We start from the raw sequence: 19,684 nt of genomic DNA, 5'->3' as shown, positions 1-19,684 counted from the left end.
GCTAGGGATGACGTGATCGAGTACGAACTCGTAAACAAAGGAGATTATTAAGAGTTGTTTAATCATGATGCGGACTCGATTCAGTTATCGATGTCCTTGAGTGTTTAATAACTCGGAGCCCGTGAAAAATTGGAATCCATGAGAATGTCATACTTGATGGAGAACTCATAAGAAGTTATGCAGTTCCGTGATAATCTCGAGATGCCAGGGGGTAATACTCGACGACAAACCAAAGTAGAGGTTGGACTGGGGTATTGCTCTTACAGAAGACAAGTGCTTAAACTTGTACGAGAAATGGTATTTAAAGGAGAACATGGTCGGAACAACGTCCACGGATACCAGATGAACTTATTACAAGGGGACAATCATTTTAAGAGAAGCTTCCATGATAAGGTATACATCGTGTCCATGGGCATGAACACAAAGTTCAAGGTCGACTCCCACTTCTTCAATGCATAACCTTTCATTCACTTCTCGCGTTTGATGAAGCTGCAGTGTGGACAAAATTTATCTGGCAAAATACCAGAAGAGTATGACTCATGAAAACTTTCGAGTTCACACGTATTATGAAAGGCATAGGTTCAACCCATCAAGGCATCTTAGGAACATATACCACAAACTTCGGAGTAAATATTACAAGCTCGAAAGAAGGGCATTGTTCAAAATCAGATGATACAATTTACCAAAGGCATTATATACCCATGGAAAGGCTCACAAGGTTATTCAATAGGAAGGACACTGTCGGATAAAATCCAACAAAGGAACCGATGGTCCACAAGGGATCTGATGTGAGCATCGATACTCAACCAGAGGAAGAAGAATGTCAGAAGATCTGATTATAGAAACAACTGACTAACTCAAAGTTCAAATGCAAAAGAATTATGATTTCCAACTCAGGGGGGTCAGAAGCAACGCTCTGATCAAGGATGGATAAGTTGAGTAGGCTTAGGGGTACAATCGATGGCAATTTGATAGGTCGAGATCCAGCTCACGTTTAAAATGACGTCTGAGCCGGAAGAATGAATTCTAGGATATGATTGAGGATTGCGAGCATTCGCAACAAATTGAATCAATGGACTCAAAATGATAATGACAAGAGATGCCAATAAGATTACGAGAATTTTGGGATTAACCATAATGCTAGCAAGCAAGAATTTCAAGAGCAATAGGCTCCTGAGGATTTTCGGAAGATCGAATAGTATTTTGAAGACTATTGTGAAATACTTGAATCAACTGGGGATGAGTGGATACTCGGTAAGTGCGAGAATTATCCGCAGGGGTATTCAGGTGTCAAAGAACAGCAAGGCAGTAAGCTCAATGATTCTCGGAACAACAGAGATAATTTCGGGGTATCTTGTAATAACAAGATCAAATGGGAAACATTGTATGAATGGCGAGTATACGCGGTTATCCATAGGAGTTTATCGATGAAAGGGAATTGCAAAAGCGATGAACACAAGTTCTCGGGTTATCAGCGGAGAGTATCTTCAGGGTCTTCACGTGCAATAGACGATCATCAGTAATAAGGGGCTCTCCGGGTGAAAGTGATAACGAGATCCTAATGTTAGATTTAGTAAAATTCACTTAACCCGAATAGAAGAGAGATCAGAGTCCCAGAGTATAGACAAGGAGTAAAAGATCCTAATACCACCCAATGGTGACGTGGGCCCGTAAGACACACAGCCATGTTAGTAAAAGTTTTTGCAATGTCTAGACTCGACTTCGGCCAAGGAGTTGGAAAGGGGGATTCCTACAGGCAGTCGGCTCTGATACCAACTTGTGACGCCCCCGATTTGACCGTACACTAATCATGCACGCAAATGTGTATGATCAAGATCAAGGACTCACGGGAAGATATCACAACACAACTCTACAACATAAATAAGTCATACAAGCATCATAATACAAGCCAGGGGCCTCGAGGGCTCGAATACAAGTGCTCGATCACAGACGAGTCAGCGGAAGCAACAATATCTGAGTACAGACATAAGTTAAACAAGTTTGCCTTAAGAAGGCTAGCACAAACAATGGGATACAGATCGAAAAGGCAAGGCCTCCTGCCTGGGATCCTCCTAACTACTCCTGATCGTCGTCAGCGGCCTGCACGTAGTAGTAGGCACCTCCAGTGTCGTAGGTGTCGTCGTCGACGGTGGCGTCTGGCTCCTGGACCCCAACATCTGATTGCGACAACCAGATAGAAAGGAAAAGGGGGAAAAAGAGGGAGAGAAGCAACCGTGAGTACTCATCCAAAGTACTCGCAAGCAAGGAGCTACACTACATATGCATGGGTATATGTGTAAAGGGGCATATCAGTGGACTGAACTGCAGAATGCCAGAATTAAAAGGGGGATAGCTAGTCCTGTCGAAGACTACGCTTCTGGTCATCTCCATCTTGCAGCATGTAAAAGAGAGTAGATTGAAGTCCTCCAAGTAGCATCGCATAGCATAATCCTACCCGGCGATCCCCTCCTCGTCGCCCTGTTAGAGAGCGATCACCGGGTTGTATCTGGCACTTAGAAGGGTGTATTTTATTCAGTATCCAGTTCTAGTTGTCATAAGGTCAAGGTACAACTCCGGGTCGTCCTTTTACCGAGGGACACAGCTATTCGAATAGATAAACTTCCCTGCAGGGGTGCACCACATAACCCAACACGCTCGATCCCATTTGGCCGGACACACTTTTCTGGGTCATGCCCGGCCTCGTAAGATCAACACGTCGCAGCCCCACCTAGGCTCAACAGAGAGGTCAGCACGCCGGTCTAACCCTATGCGCGCAGGGGTCTGGGCCCATCTTCCTATGCACACCTGCACGTTGCGTACGCGGCCGGAAGCAGACCTAGCCCCCTTAATACAAGCGCGAGCTTACGGTCAAATGCGGCGCGCGCCACTCAGTCGCTGACGTCTATAGAGCTTCGGCTGATACCACGACGTCGGGATACCCATAACTACTCCCACGTAGATGGTTAGTGCGTATAGACCAAATGGCCAGACTCAGATCAAATACCAAGATCTCGTTAAGCGTGTTAAGTAACCGCGAACGTCGACCAGGGCCAGGCCCACCTCTCACCTAGGCGGTTCTCAACCTGCCCTGTCGCTCCGCCACAAAGTAACAGTCGGGGGCCGTCAGGAACCCAGGCCCACCTCTACCGGGGTGGAGCCACCTGTCCTTTCAGCCCCCTCATCAGAACCACTTGCGGGTACTCCTCGAGCCGACCCGACTTTAGTCACCACATGTGTCATGTATATAATGTATATAGTATATACCCCTGATCACCTCCCGAAGTGATCACGGCCCAGTAGTATAGCATGGCAGACGGACAAGAGTGTAGGGCCACTGATGGAACACTAGCATCCTATACTAAGCAGTAGGATAGCAGGTAAGGGTAACAACTGTAGCAACTATGACAGGCTATGCATCAGGATAGGATATCGGAAAGCAGTAACATGCTACACTACTCTAATGCAAGCAGTATAGAGAAGAATAGGCGATATCTGGTGATCAAGGGGGGGGCTTGCCTGGTTGCTCTGGCAAGGAGGGGTCGTCTTCGACGTTGTCGATCACAGGGGCGGCATCGGTCTCGGGGTCTACCGGAGAGAAGAGGGGGAAGAAACAATAAACATAAAGCAAGCATAACATCACAAAGCATAACATGGCAATATGTTGTGCCGGGTGTGTCCTAACGTATGGCTACACAATAAAGGTGAAGGGGGGAATTCAACCGGGAATGTATTCCCGGTTCCGGACCTGTATCAAACAGATGACCGGAGGGGGGAATGTTCCATGTTCAGCATGCTAGGGGCCTGTGACAGATGAACGGACTGCGTATTCGGATTCGTTGGATTTTTCTGAGCAACTTTCATGTAGAAAACATTTTCATCGGAGTTACGGTTTATTTTCTATGAATTTCTAAAGATTTAAACATTTTCTGAAATTAATTAAATTAACAGAATTAACAGAAAAGGAAATATGACACCAGCATTGCGTGGGGATGATGTCAGCAGTCAACAGACACGCTGACCAGGTCAAAACTGACCTGTGAGTCCAGTGGGTCCCACTGGTCAGTGACTGGACTAATTAACAGTGGTTAATTTAACTAAACTAAGTTAATTAGCTAGTAGGCCCCACCTGTCAGTGTCTAATTAGTTTACTAAATAAGTTTTAATTATTAAAACATTGATTAAAGGAGTGGGGCCTGCCTGTCAGTGGCTCTGGGCTGCCCAGTCAGCGAGTTGACTGGGTCAACATAGTCAACAGGGCCCCATGGGCCCACACGTCAGCCTCACAGGGGGGCCACGCGGCGCCACGTCGACCACTGGCCGGAGACGCGCCGGAGTTGACTCCGACGAGCCAAACGCGGCGGCGCGGCTCGGGAGGGGCGCGAGTTTCGCGCACAGGGGGTCTGCGGGGTTGTGGCTGGGCGCGTTCGATCGGGCGTTCGACGCCGCATCCACCTACGGTGGCGGCGCGGCCCGTAATAGGCTAGAACGACGACGGCGAGAGCCGAGGCGGTCGCCGGAGTTCGGCCGCTTTCTGGTTTGGCGCTACGGGGCACCAAAACGTGCGCGGTTTGCGGCTACAGCTAGCTGGCAATGCGGCGCGTCCGATGGAGCAAGCAGCAGGGGCGGGAATGGCCGGAGTGGCACCGGCGACAAGCCGTGGCGGCGGTGAGCTACGGGCCTCGTCGGGGACGGTGCTACGGTGCGCGCGCGGGTGAAATAAACAGCTAGGCGTGGTCTACGCAGTGCGACGAGGCCAATGAGCAGCAGCGCGCGTCCAAATGGTCGCCGGAACGACGCCGGCGACGTGCTAGGCGGTGGCGAGCTCGGGCAAGTCGAGGACGGCGGCTAAAGGGAGTAAACGGCGACGGGAGAGGGCTAGGAGGGATAAGAGGCTCACATTGAGCCTACAGGTGTGCGAGAGTGAGCTCGGGGGAGGCTCGAGGCGGCGAAACGGGGCGGCGATCGATGGCGGCCGTGCGGGGAAGACGAGCTCGGGGAGGTTGTTGCAGTGGCTCCAAGCTTCAACGGAGAGGCGGAGGTGATGTAGTCGAGGGCGGCGACGGTGTACGACACGGCGAAGTGGCGATTGGGGCATGGTGGCCGCGGGATCGAGCGGAGGCGGCGGCGAGCGCTTCAGGTGAGGTGGGGAATGAGAGAGGCGGAGAGGGCAAGCAGCAGCTCGTGGGGAAGGGGGAAAAGATCTCTCGGAGGAGGCAGGGGGGCTGTCGCTGGCGACCTTATCCTCCCCGCGGCGCCTGTAGCAGCGTGGCCGGCGAGGTGGTTCGGCAGCGACGCCCCTGTTGCGGTCTGAGACCGAGGAACAGGGCGGGGGGGAGAGACCACTGCGAGGGGGCACTGGGCTGGCTCGGGTGGGTTAGGTGGGCCGGCCCAGGTGGGTTCGGTCCAGGGAGGGGGGTTGCTCTCTCTCTCTCTCTTTGCTTTTTCCTTTTCTTTTTTTTTATCTTTTACCCTTTTATTTATTTTCCTTTTTTGGTATAGTTTTGCATCCTATTATTTTAGTTTTAGTAAAATATATACTTTGTTTATAAATTAGTATTTCAAATTAGTCCATACTCAAAAGTCCAGTCCTCAATAAATTAGTTTGACATTTTATTAATTACAAAAGGTTTTTTAAATAATTATTTTGCTGCTGTTTTATTCATCTCATATTATTTAAACATTTTATAAAGGTGTGGTTTCTCCACCATAATTATCTATGCAATATTTGGTTCACTCCGAACAATTTGATTTTAATATTTGAAAACTTTTATTGTTTGCTTGATTTTGAATTTTGAATGATAATCGGTTTTGAACTAACACCAGATTAATAACAGTAATCATGGTGACGTGGCATCGTTAACAGAGGTTTACTGTAGCTTAATTATCCGGGCGTCACAATACCCTTGTAGATCGCGAGCGGATGCGTTCAAGTGAACGGGGTTGATGGAGTCGTACTCGTCGTGATCCAATTCACCGATGACCGAGCGCCGAACGGACGGCACCTCCGCGTTCAACACACGTATGGAGCAGCGACGTCTCCTCCTTCTTGATCCAGCAAGGGGGAAGGAGAGGTTGATGGAGATCCAGCAGCACGACGACGTGGTGGTGGAAGTAGCGGGACTCCGACAGGGCTTCGCCAAGCGCTACGGGAGGAGGGAGATGTGTCACGGGAGGGAGAGGGAGACGCCAGGGGCTGTGGTGCGGCTACCCTCCCTCCCCCCACTATATATAGGGGCCCTGGGGGGGCGCCGGCCCCTGGGAGATCCAATCTCCAAGGGGGGCGGCGGCCAAAGGGGGTGGCTTCCCCCCCAAGCCAAGTGGGGCGCCCCCCACCCCTAGGGTTTCCAACCCTAGGCGCAGGGGGAGGCCCAAGGGGGGGCGCACCAGCCCACCAGGGGCTGGTTCCCCTCCCACTTCAGCCCATGGGGCCCTCTGGGATAGGTGGCCCCACCCGGTGGACCCCCGGGACCCTTTCGGTGGTCCCGGTACAATACCGGTGACCCCCGAAACTTTCCCGGTGGCCGAAACTGGACTTCCTATATACAATTCTTCACTTCCGGACCATTCTGGAACTCCTCGTGACGTCCGGGATCTCATCCGGGACTCCAAACAACTTTCGGGTTACCGCATACTAATATCTCTACAACCCTAGCGTCACCGAACCTTAAGTGTGTAGACCCTACGGGTTCGGGAGACATGCAGACATGACCGAGACGACTCTCCGGTCAATAACCAACAGCGGGATATGGATACCCATGTTGGCTCCTGTAGGGGAACGCGACAGAAAACAAAAAATTTCCGACCTACGCACCAGCCCAGGACCACTATGGAGACTGCATACATGGTTTGATCTTTTTCGTTACCGACTCGTAGCGCAGCGGGAAGTAGAGTCGATGACGATCGGCGGTGCAGATCCCCGCAGCTAGGATTTACAACCTCCCAACCGCGAGGATGTATACCCTCATCTGCTCCTCAGACAGCCCTCCGGGAGGCGGTCGAACAGCCCCCCCGGACGGTGTCGCGGACAGCCCTTCGGGAGGACCTTCGAAACTCGAACGGTCACTCGGACAGCCCTTCGGGAGGACCTTCGAAACTCGGACGGTCACACGGACAGCCCTTCGGGAGGCACTCACGAACTAAGACCGAAACTACGATCTCTCTACAGAGTTGCACACATACGGTGTCATCTATCCGGCAGGGCTTCGCCGTCCAGAACTAGTTCCTGCCGGAACCCAGACAGCCTTACGGCTCTACGAAACTCTTTTCGTGGGAGGGAGAGAAGAAGCCAGATAATGCATGGCATGTGTATGAGAGCAAGGGATGATTGTGGAGGGCTGCCCCTCCACCTCTATTTATAGGAAATCCCAAGGGGGTAGGGTAGTTTCACAAAAAACCCAAAATGCACATGAATGAAGTCCTTCCACAAGGACCTAAGAGTGAAACCAAGGAACAAGAGGGTCCCCAAGGGGGGATACCCCATGTGGCCGGCCACACCCCCATGAGGGGCCCAAAAAATGGCTCCTATCCATCCATGTCATCCCCAAGATCTTTTGGAGCAAAGCCCCAAAAGGTGGCTTTCCATAAAGTAACCATAAAGCTGATTTTCACTATTCACGACGACATTTTTCAGCGTCTGATCGAACTGAAAATATTTATGTGGGCTAAGAACATTTCCAGTACCCACTAAAATGATTTTCAACGCGTTCCGAAACAATTCCGGTTTTAGTGATTTTCATCTGCGAAACGCATCTGAAGTGGCTCCGGCAGCTCCGGAACATTTCCGGTTTTTATCTCAGAAAATTCCAAAAAGCTTCCATAATGATTCTGGCATCCTCCAAGAATTATCAGGCATGTGCCGAAACCAATTTGACTTAATGGTGTATCCCGAAACAACTTTTCGGTATCATCGAAACTTATCCGATGACCTCTCTCTGCGGTACGATTCCGCTGTCCGAAACTTTTCGGTGTCCGAAACTTTTTCGGTGATTTTCTCTCAGACTCCCTGTCTAGTATTCAGCAGATAGATGACCCTTAAGTGTGTGACCCTATAGGTTCGGTGAAGTATAGACATGACCCGGAACCCCTTCCGATCAATGATCAACATCGGAGCCGTGGACACCCATATTGACCCCTATACCCACACGAATAAATATTCGAGTGAACCTCCAGTTGCCGTGTGCTATTCCTGTTGCTTCGCGATATGTTACAAATACCCGAGGTGAGACATGTTGGCATTCCCGTGGATCAACAACTTGTCCACTATGCTAGTTACCTCGTTACCGGTATTGTTCTCTTTTCTCGTTATCGTGTTCCGGCATCCCCGTGATCAAATCACAAAGTGTCTGGCCAGACGATGATGGATACCGTAACACCGAGAGGGCCCAGAGATATCTCTCCATCGTCGGAGGAGCAAATCCCAATCTTGAGCTATCAAGTTACTTGACACACTTTTCCATGAACCCGTAAGCCGCCGTAATAGCCACCCATTTACGGATGACGTTTAACAAACCCCAAAGTTCATGAAGCAAGCATGAAGAAACTCGATACTCTCATGGTCTAAGGAATCATGCAAACGTTAACCATCTCTGTGTTATGTACCAATAAACTTGTGACGAATGAATCTCATAGCATAACATCAATCCGGGTCGATTCAACACAAATGTTCTCTTAACATTGTGCCCTCAAGGTTGCTGACATAGACATGCCCATGATCAGGAAAACATAACCAGCATGCAACACTTGAGCTAGTCTTAGAGGCCAGACTAGGAATACATTTTACCGTTTATTATTCCACACGTGCATATGAGTCTTCCTCCGAGCCTCGTGGTTATTGCAGACTCGAGAACCATAGCAGTTATAGCATGGAACATAAACATAATTATGAACTCGGAGATAAATAATATCATTTATTATTGCCTCTAGGGCATATCTCCTACAGACTCCCACTTGCACTAGAGTCAATAATCTAGTTAATGCTAATGCACTTTACACCTGTGGCACACCGGTGTAAATATGCTTCGCTTGTGGTATAGCCTGATGTCCAACGGATCTGACGACTTCAGTTCCATGTGTATCTTTGCATGTCCTCGCGTTTTCACGTTTTCACAAAATTCATATTTTGTGTGGACTTGGCTTTGTATGTATGTGAATCACAGGTCGAACCTGGTTCCTCAGACTGAGTTTTGGAGCAACTACCTGCAGTAGTGTCCCATTGTCAAAAGCCATCTTGGAACTATACTAAGTTCATGAATGAACTATATGATTCAACATCTTCTTTGTCGCTTCTAAAGCGTCAACATACTTAGCCCTTGTTATAGAATTCGCCACAGTAACTAGTTTGAACAAATTCCAACTAACTGTGCCACCACATTGTGTGTTACACAAAACCCTTAACTTAAATCGAAAATCGCACGGTGAAAAGATGAAGACTATCGATGTAACATTTTACAACGAACTCTTCATGATCTCCGCTTGCAAGAAAACATATCATCAGTACTTACTCTAGTACTCAATGACATCTTTCACTGTTGTCCCACGATCAGTACTTTGATCACTTTAGTATCCATACTCGCAACACCTTGGGAGTATCGGACATATCTGGTTGTTTTACATACCATGGAATACGTGATTAATCCAAACACAAAAGTGTGTGGAATCTGCATCATGTATTTTACTCATCAGTGTTTTGGGACACCGAGTCTTGCAAAAACTCCTTCCATGTGACTTTGGCAAGAATCACTCCTTGGCGTTTTAAATGCTAAAAGGTTTTAGCATCTTGTCAATATGTATTCATTGCTTAGCACCATTAGGTAAATCTATCTCCATAGATCATCATGCCTAATATTGAGGCTATTTAGCCTAAGCACTTCATCGAAAAACTATTTTCAAATGAAGTCCTAATTCGTGTCAAGAAATTTATTTCCAATTACCAATGTGCCAAGCACATAAGGTTTTTAGAAATATTATTACGCTCCCACTTACTTTCTTGAATTACAAGCATCTTCGTTACCCATTGATGAAGTCAAAACCCCTTTGACCATTTCATCAAAACACGAAGATTCCAACTCCATTTTGCTCTCTTCTGTCCATTGCTGGAACTCTGAAGTTTGCATACCTACTAGCATCCTCTAGATCGACAAATTACTTTGGACTGTATCATATACAAGTCCTAGCTTTCATTTCCATCAGATGGAAATCCTTTTATCATCCATGTTTCATATCTCATGATTGAAATATGTATTAATTGCTAGTTCAACCCGAACCGACTTTAAGCATCGCTACGATGAAAACAACCTCATCGTAGTCAACTCTTGAACTTGTTATTTCAACAAGTCGAGCTTTATGGATAAAACTTTTTATCCATATCAGTTTTAAGTTCCATAAATATTCGTTAGACTCTAAGTCTTCCGAAAGGTGTATCAAGGTTTTAATCTTGAATCACTTATATGGAAACTAACTTGGGTTGTATTGGCATTTAGCCAATTCCGGAGTCAGGGCCCATCAACGCTTCCTTGTGTATCGTAGGTATAATGTTGTCTAACAACAATATCTCGTTTGCGCACCTGAGAGGTTTGCACGAGCCTTGCCTACGTGGTTCAGCTGCAAGTTCGACCGAAGTTCATACATTTTATTGTAGAGACTTCCGTATCAGTCGCAGTAGGAAACTCTGGAATTACTTCCAAGGTCTCTTTCCTTTGATCTGATGAAGATACTGTTTATCTCGTCGAGTTGCACTATTCTCCCACTCACCTTTTAGAAAGAACCATTCTCTTTAAAAGCATACCGTTCTTTGTGGCAAACCTATTTGCCTCGGTATAGTGAGGGAGGAATACCCAATGACTTGGGATAACCTACAAAGTAGCACTTGTCTGATTTGGAATAGGTTTGTAACCTTTTACACAAGCCCCATATTCCAAATGTTAAGAAAAGATATAACATGGTTGGGCGTACCATACCATGGCTTCATTTCAACAGACCCGATGTAGCTCTTTTCAGTGTAAAAGCCGCAGTCTCTAAAGCATCACTTTAAAAAGGATAATGGCAAATTTATTTATGTCATCTTTGACCTTACCATGTCATAAATGGTTAGATTACATCTCGACGGACTTTTCACTTGCAGTGGTGTTCCGGGAGGTGCAAGTTATGAAACCCCTTTCACAACTCATCAGACATTCGCTAAACATGTAACTCAAATATTCCTTTGTGCAATCAATTTGCAGAAACATAATTTTCTTGTTACAATAACTTCTACTTCATTTTTGAAAACCTTTCGAATGATTTCAAAAGATCCATACTTACGTCTCATCAAGTAAATATCCATATATCTACTTGAGTCATTTCTGAAGATAAATAAATCCACCACGAACAACACTTATCGGACTACACACATCAAATGTATGATCACTAATAAGTTTGTTGTTCATTCCTTATGGCCTGTGAACGGTATTTTTGTCACTTCACTTTTCGGAGGAAAGTTGCAAGTGTCAGATGATTCAAAATCAAAAAGACTTCAAAATCCATCATAATGGAATTTTCCATGCGGGTTTCTCCAATGTGACCAAATGTAGTGCCACACTTGTGTGGTATTCTTTTAGTCTTGCGACATCTAGCGTCAGTGTTATGGATGTATCATATTACCCTCAATATTCATAACATACGTCCCATCTTGGATGGAAGCATGGCCCTTCATGTTATTCATAATACTTAACAACAATTGTTGTTTTTATGAACAACTCTTTTGCAACAAACATTGTGCAATGGGCTAGAGTGTATGAAACTCTAAAATGAATTATGAAAGTAAACCCAGAGGTATTGTATTATTATCAATATTCATAACATACATCTCATTCATAATGAAAGTATGGCCCTTGTGTTATTCATAACATCGAACATAAAAGGTTCTCTTATGAACAACCTTCTTGCAAGATACCTTATGCAATGGGCTAGAGTTTGTAAAACTCTAAATGAATTATGAAAATAAATACAGACGGCAATACACCGATGGAAGGTATAGTAACATTTACTATGTTCCCTGTGTATACCTTAACCTCATTTCTGGCTAGTCCTTTTAGGCCACAGTAGCTCTTACAGTGATTCGCAATTGAATGCAATCGAGCGGGTATCTTTGTGATTAACTCACAATACCCAAGAATTAGTGATTAACATGTTTAACCATAATTCCCAAGAACTATATCTTTGACCAGCCTACTATACAACAAAAACTTGTATGACATTCATACATGAGCTGGATATTCCAGTCATCTTTCTTTCTGCCTTTTTACTTCTAACAGTTTAACTTTTAGTATTTCTCCTACTCGCAAAAGAAGCACCCAACTTAAGAGTGGCGTTAGCCCCGGACTTCCTAGGCGTGTAAGTCATACTAACACCCTTTGGACACTTCCTTTCTCTTTAAGTTGTTGTTTTATTCACCTTTCATTATATGACAGGCGTTCTTCTGGATCCCTTTCCCAACAGTCAAATGCATAGTAAACACTTTTACTAATACTTGCAAACAAACATTGCTTTGTTTGTATCTGAAAATAATTTTCAGTTCCATGAATATCATATAACTATCCCAACTTTCGAAGTTTGGGTTTCATGGAAGCAAACATATTGCACTTGACTGAAACGGAATTATAGCTTTTGGATCGAAGGACGAGAGTCACATGATCCATAGCTTTAGCGGGAGGATACGGAAAGCATGCGATAGGACAAAGTCCTTCTCGGCACTTTTGAGGACAATCCTCATATTACGTTACCAATCGTAAAGTTTTAACCAGATATTTAACAGTTATTCAATTTTAATAGGGAAGGTGGAAACGCGAACCATTATTCTACAACTATTTTGCAAGAAACACTTAGACAGTGTTCATAATTAATTGCACTAAGAATTAAACATGTTAATTCAACAGTGCGCTCCCACTCAAATCAATATCTCTCACAATTAATTTTGAGTGATACAAGATCCAGACTTCAATTCATCGCCATAGAATCATCATCTCATAACGGGAATTTTAATCGGTAGGCCAACTTGCCGATCACATCTCTATGTGACTCTTGCTCATCTTTCGATGCGTGTGTTCCGAGCTCAGGACGATCCTGCCATGAACGTCAAGACAACCAAGTGATCTTGCTGCGAGGTCTGACCTCACCCGCCTCACACTTCTCTAATCGTTCGTACCCATGCATCCATGGCGCACCCCGAAAAGATAGGTGCCGTGACGGTGCTACACTTGGGAGAACACTAACTACTTGATATTTTAAGGGAGAGATCACCCTAATAAAAGCGACTACCGCGCAATCAAGAAGGGTGCATCATAAGGGATAAACATCTCAGGCAATTCATAATAGCATGATATGGTATAGCCCTTTCTGACGGAGAACTATTTCATTTCTTCGTCTTCGGCATTCGCGTCGGTGGTCACCTTCACGAAGATTGCCACCACCTTGTCGATGCACCAGATAATATTGCTATCTCTATAGCTAACAAAATAATGCATTACAACAAGGTTGACACGCAGGTCATTAAAATGCAATCATATGGCTCCAGCCATCATGCCGAATCATGACACGCAGGTCATGTTAATCAAATTACATCATATAGTCATCTCATACATAATCGAATTAGTATGAGAACTGCTATACCACATCACATGCACATCCTGCAAAACCAAGTTAGACGCCTCTAATAGGTTTATGCAAAATTTTATTTTACGTGGCTTCTAAGGTTTTGACTTAAACCGCAGCTACCAACGTTTTATCATCAAGTATGATTTTTCAGGTTGCTAGATTAACATCTCGGGGTGTATGAAACACGGGATAATTAAATCTCGAGCCCCATATTAAACTTCGTCATACGCATGACCCCCGTGCAGATCATATCTGCAATGCCCTTTCATCTGCGAATTTCATCTTTCTTTTGACTACGGCAGAACCCAAAGAACTGATAGCACTTCCATGATCAATCAGGATCACGGATTGCCAGAACTTTGTCAAATTCCACCATGCTGTCTCGAGATTGAGCAAACGCAAATTCTAGGGAAGCAACAAGAACCTCGGGTAACAGATTTCATCTGTCACCCGCATAAATAATTTTTCAGCAATAGATCTCATCTACTACCTAATTATATTATGCAATACCCATACATCTCCATGTATTCTAGATCGAAACCTGCATCTACGCATAGCACGGCTCTTGATGCCACTGTTGGGGAACGCGACAGAAAACAAAAAATTTCCGACCTACGCACCAGCCCAGGACCACTATGGAGACTGCATACATGGTTTGATCTTTTTCGTTACCGACTCGTAGCGCAGCGGGAAGTAGAGTCGATGACGATCGGCGGTGCAGATCCCCGCAGCTAGGATTTACAACCTCCCAACCGCGAGGATGTATACCCTCATCTGCTCCTCAGACAGCCCTCCGGGAGGCGGTCGAACAGCCCCCCCGGACGGTGTCGCGGACAGCCCTTCGGGAGGACCTTCGAAACTCGAACGGTCACTCGGACAGCCCTTCGGGAGGACCTTCGAAACTCGGACGGTCACACGGACAGCCCTTCGGGAGGCACTCACGAACTAAGACCGAAACTACGATCTCTCTACAGAGTTGCACACATACGGTGTCATCTATCCGGCAGGGCTTCGCCGTCCAGAACTAGTTCCTGCCGGAACCCAGACAGCCTTACGGCTCTACGAAACTCTTTTCGTGGGAGGGAGAGAAGAAGCCAGATAATGCATGGCATGTGTATGAGAGCAAGGGATGATTGTGGAGGGCTGCCCCTCCACCTCTATTTATAGGAAATCCCAAGGGGGTAGGGTAGTTTCACAAAAAACCCAAAATGCACATGAATGAAGTCCTTCCACAAGGACCTAGGAGTGAAACCAAGGAACAAGAGGGTCCCCAAGGGGGGATACCCCATGTGGCCGGCCACACCCCCATGAGGGGCCCAAAAAATGGCTCCTATCCATCCATGTCATCCCCAAGATCTTTTGGAGCAAAGCCCCAAAAGGTGGCTTTCCATAAAGTAACCATAAAGCTGATTTTCACTATTCACGACGACATTTTTCAGCGTCTGATCGAACTGAAAATATTTATGTGGGCTAAGAACATTTCCAGTACCCACTAAAATGATTTTCAACGCGTTCCGAAACAATTCCGGTTTTAGTGATTTTCATCTGCGAAACGCATCTGAAGTGGCTCCGGCAGCTCCGGAACATTTCCGGTTTTTATCTCAGAAAATTCCAAAAAGCTTCCATAATGATTCTGGCATCCTCCAAGAATTATCAGGCATGTGCCGAAACCAATTTGACTTAATGGTGTATCCCGAAACAACTTTTCGGTATCATCGAAACTTATCCGATGACCTCTCTCTGCGGTACGATTCCGCTGTCCGAAACTTTTCGGTGTCCGAAACTTTTTCGGTGATTTTCTCTCAGACTCCCTGTCTAGTATTCAGCAGATAGATGACCCTTAAGTGTGTGACCCTATAGGTTCGGTGAAGTATAGACATGACCCGGAACCCCTTCCGATCAATGATCAACATCGGAGCCGTGGACACCCATATTGACCCCTATACCCACACGAATAAATATTCGAGTGAACCTCCAGTTGCCGTGTGCTATTCCTGTTGCTTCGCGATATGTTACAAATACCCGAGGTGAGACATGTTGGCATTCCCGTGGATCAACAACTTGTCCACTATGCTAGTTACCTCGTTACCGGTATTGTTCTCTTTTCTCGTTATCGTGTTCCGGCATCCCCGTGATCAAATCACAAAGTGTCTGGCCAGACGATGATGGATACCGTAACACCGAGAGGGCCCAGAGATATCTCTCCATCGTCGGAGGAGCAAATCCCAATCTTGAGCTATCAAGTTACTTGACACACTTTTCCATGAACCCGTAAGCCGCCGTAATAGCCACCCATTTACGGATGACGTTTAACAAACCCCAAAGTTCATGAAGCAAGCATGAAGAAACTCGATACTCTCATGGTCTAAGGAATCATGCAAACGTTAACCATCTCTGTGTTATGTACCAATAAACTTGTGACGAATGAATCTCATAGCATAACATCAATCCGGGTCGATTCAACACAAATGTTCTCTTAACATTGTGCCCTCAAGGTTGCTGACATAGACATGCCCATGATCAGGAAAACATAACCAGCATGCAACACTTGAGCTAGTCTTAGAGGCCAGACTAGGAATACATTTTACCGTTTATTATTCCACACGTGCATATGAGTCTTCCTCCGAGCCTCGTGGTTATTGCAGACTCGAGAACCATAGCAGTTATAGCATGGAACATAAACATAATTATGAACTCGGAGATAAATAATATCATTTATTATTGCCTCTAGGGCATATCTCCTACAGCTCCCACATATTCCTCGATGATCTCATCGGATGAACCACGATGTCGAGGATTCAATCAATCCCGTATACAATTCCCTTTGCCAATCGGTACGTTACTTGCCCGAGATTCGATCGTCGGTATCCCAATACCTCGTTCAATCTCGTTATCGGCAAGTCACTTTACTCGTACCATAATGCATGATCCCGTGACCAACCACTTGGTCACTTTGAGCTCATTATGATGATGCATTACCGAGTGGGCCCAGAGATACCTCTCCGTCATACGGAGTGACAAATCCCAGTCTCGATCCGTGTCAACCCAACAGACACTTTCAGAGATACCTGTAGTGTACCTTTATAGTCACCCAGTTACGTTGTGACGTTTGGTACACCCAAAGCACTCCTACGGCATCCGGGAGTTACACGATCTCATGGTCTAAGGAAATGATACTTGACATTGGAAAAGCTCTAGCAAACGAACTACACGATCTTATGCTATGCTTAGGATTGGGTCTTGTCCATCACATCATTCTCCTAATGATGTGATCCCGTTATCAATGACATCCAATGTCCATAGTCAGGAAACCATGACTATCTGTTGATCAACGAGCTAGTCAACTAGAGGCTCACTAGGGACATGTTGTGGTCTATGTATTCACATATGCATTACGATTTATGGTTAACACAATTATAGCATGAACAATAGACAATTATCATGAACAAGGAAATATAATAATAACCATTTTATTATTGCCTCTAGGGCATATTTCCAACAGCTCGAGCCGCACACAGACCCAACATCGAGCTAGGCTTGTTACACCGGAACCTCGGACTCGTCTCCGGCCATGGGTTCCGGACCGCGTGCATCCGCGTCCATCGAACTTGATTGGGCGCCGATCTTGGAGTTCAGGTCCGCGGACATCTTCCAGCACTCGCCTTTTGGCGATGTGTTAAGCTCATTAAAATCCCTCTCCTTGTCGGGGGACTCTCGGCCGAACTATGTCCGGCTCATGTGGGAAGCGGATGACGAAGAACTTTGTTCCCCACCCACCACCCACGACTTAACCGACATGCTTGATTACGGCTCCGAAGACATCGACGGTATGGACGACGATGCCGGAGAGGAGCAGGAACCACCGCATACAGGGCGTTGGACGGCCACCTCCTCATACGACATATACATGGTGGATACACCCAAAGAAAACAATGGTGACAATGAAAATCCAGTCGAGGATAAACCTCTTGAGATACAGCCAAAGCGCCGACGTCAGCGACGCCGCTCTAAGCCACGCCGTAGTAAAAACAGCAATATCGTCACAGGAGAAAATAACACTCCGGACGATGCCGAAGACAATGAAGACCCCGTTGAGCCAACCTCCGAGCAGGAGGAACGGGAGGATGGGCGAGTCAGCCCTGGCGAACAGGCCATGAACGAAGACTCGGAGGATAGCAACTACCTTTCGCTCTCCGAGGATGAGGTGAGCCTCGGTGACAAAGATTTCATCGTGCCCGAGGAGCCCGCCGAACAGGAACGCTTTAAGCGTTAGCTAATTGCCACTGCAAGAAGCCTAAAAAAGAAGCAGCAGCAGCTTCAAGCTGATCAAGATCTGCTCAATGAAAGATGGACTGGTAGCCGAGGAATATGGCCTCGAGCGCCCAACCAAAACCTACCCGAAGCGCAAACTGTTACCACAGTTCGATGACGAGGCGCTGGAGCCCGTCCTACCAAGGTACAATGCGACTGACCGACCACCACATGGCCGGGACAAAGCGGCACCTCGAGCCGAACACCAGCCCGCACTGCCTCGCCGAACAAACAGAAATACAACAGCTCGGGGATATACACATGACCTGCAGCGCGACTTGGAAAACAGAGCAGGTCAGACAAGATCAATCTATGGATCACGGGGGCGTGCCCCGATGCGCGACGATGGCCATCCGGCTGAACGTGACAAACATAATCACGTCCGGGCCGAATACCGCAGACGAACTCCATCCGAACTACGTCACGACTTGGCCCGATACAGAGGCGCCACACACCCCCTTTGCTTCACTGACGAAGTAATGGGACACGATTTCCCAGAAAGGAATGAGAATGGAATTTCTAGGTGTCGGCTCACACCGTGAGCCCAGCCTGGCTAGCGTATCGGCAACTTGATTGTTGTCGCGTGGAATATGGTGGACCTATAGGCCCTCGAACCGAGTCGAGATGTTTATAACAACGTTGCGATAAGCTGTCATCTTTGGATCCTTGGTGTCAAAGTCAACTACAAAGGCGTCTTTGGCAACTTCGTCAATCTCAACATGAGATGTGTCGGCTCAACCTATCGAAGGTGCTCATAGGGGTAATGATGTGCATGCGCACATTCATAGGGGTGAGAGTATGTGTATATGTTTGAGCGTCTGTGTATGTACTGTGTTAAAAAAACTTAGCTGCTTTGGTTGTTCAATAAATCACATCTATCTATCTATCTATCTATCTATCTATCTATCTATCTATTACATTATTAAAATGATAGAAAACGAACGGCTAAGATTAACCATTATAAATTTCAGATTTTGAACGGTTGAGATTTTCAAATATTAGCTTAGGACACGGCTGGGTAGCGTTGCAGCGCTCGAATTCTGACCGGGGGTGGCTGTTCCTGATTAAGAAAGTTCATCAGGGCGCATTAATTCATGATCAAGAAAATGAGGCCCCCACCCAAGTTAAAATCAAGGGGGCATTAATTGTGAGATGGAAAGTCAGGGGATCGTAGAATATTAGATGCATGGACTGATGGAATATTAGGTGCATGCATCGATCCTGAAATCAGTAGGTGGGTCCGCCATGTGAATACATGGAAACTACTCGAGATTGATTTGGAAAGGGATTCAACACAGTCAAAACTTGTTTGGGGTGGCACAAAGTGGATCGCGCGTTGGAACGCGTGGTCGCGAAAGAGTCTTCTCAGTTACTTAACGGTTAGAAAGAAGACCTAGGCAGACACGTCACGCAAGGATACATACTCTTTTCGTTCTACACGGACGACTCGACGGAAGAATCCAGGAGGAATACGTATTCTCTCACGCCAGCCAAATTCATGCATGATATGTTAAGCACCATGCTTGAATGGCATGCATGCATGCATGCATCAATTTACAAAATTACGCCAGCAATTACTAAACGTGCTTCTGATTCATCCTTTGTATATGACAATTTCTTGAGCATCAGCTTCATATATATATATAGCTTATGGAAATAGGGAAAATTATATTGTACTCCCTCCGTCTCACAATATAAAAGCGTTTTTGACACTAATGTAGTGTAAAAAACGCTTTTATATTAT

The sequence above is a fragment of the Aegilops tauschii genome, chromosome 2, assembly GCF_002575655.3.
Source record: "Aegilops tauschii subsp. strangulata cultivar AL8/78 chromosome 2, Aet v6.0, whole genome shotgun sequence".
NCBI lineage: Eukaryota > Viridiplantae > Streptophyta > Magnoliopsida > Poales > Poaceae > Aegilops > Aegilops tauschii.
Note: the sequence above shows the minus strand (reverse complement) of the source record.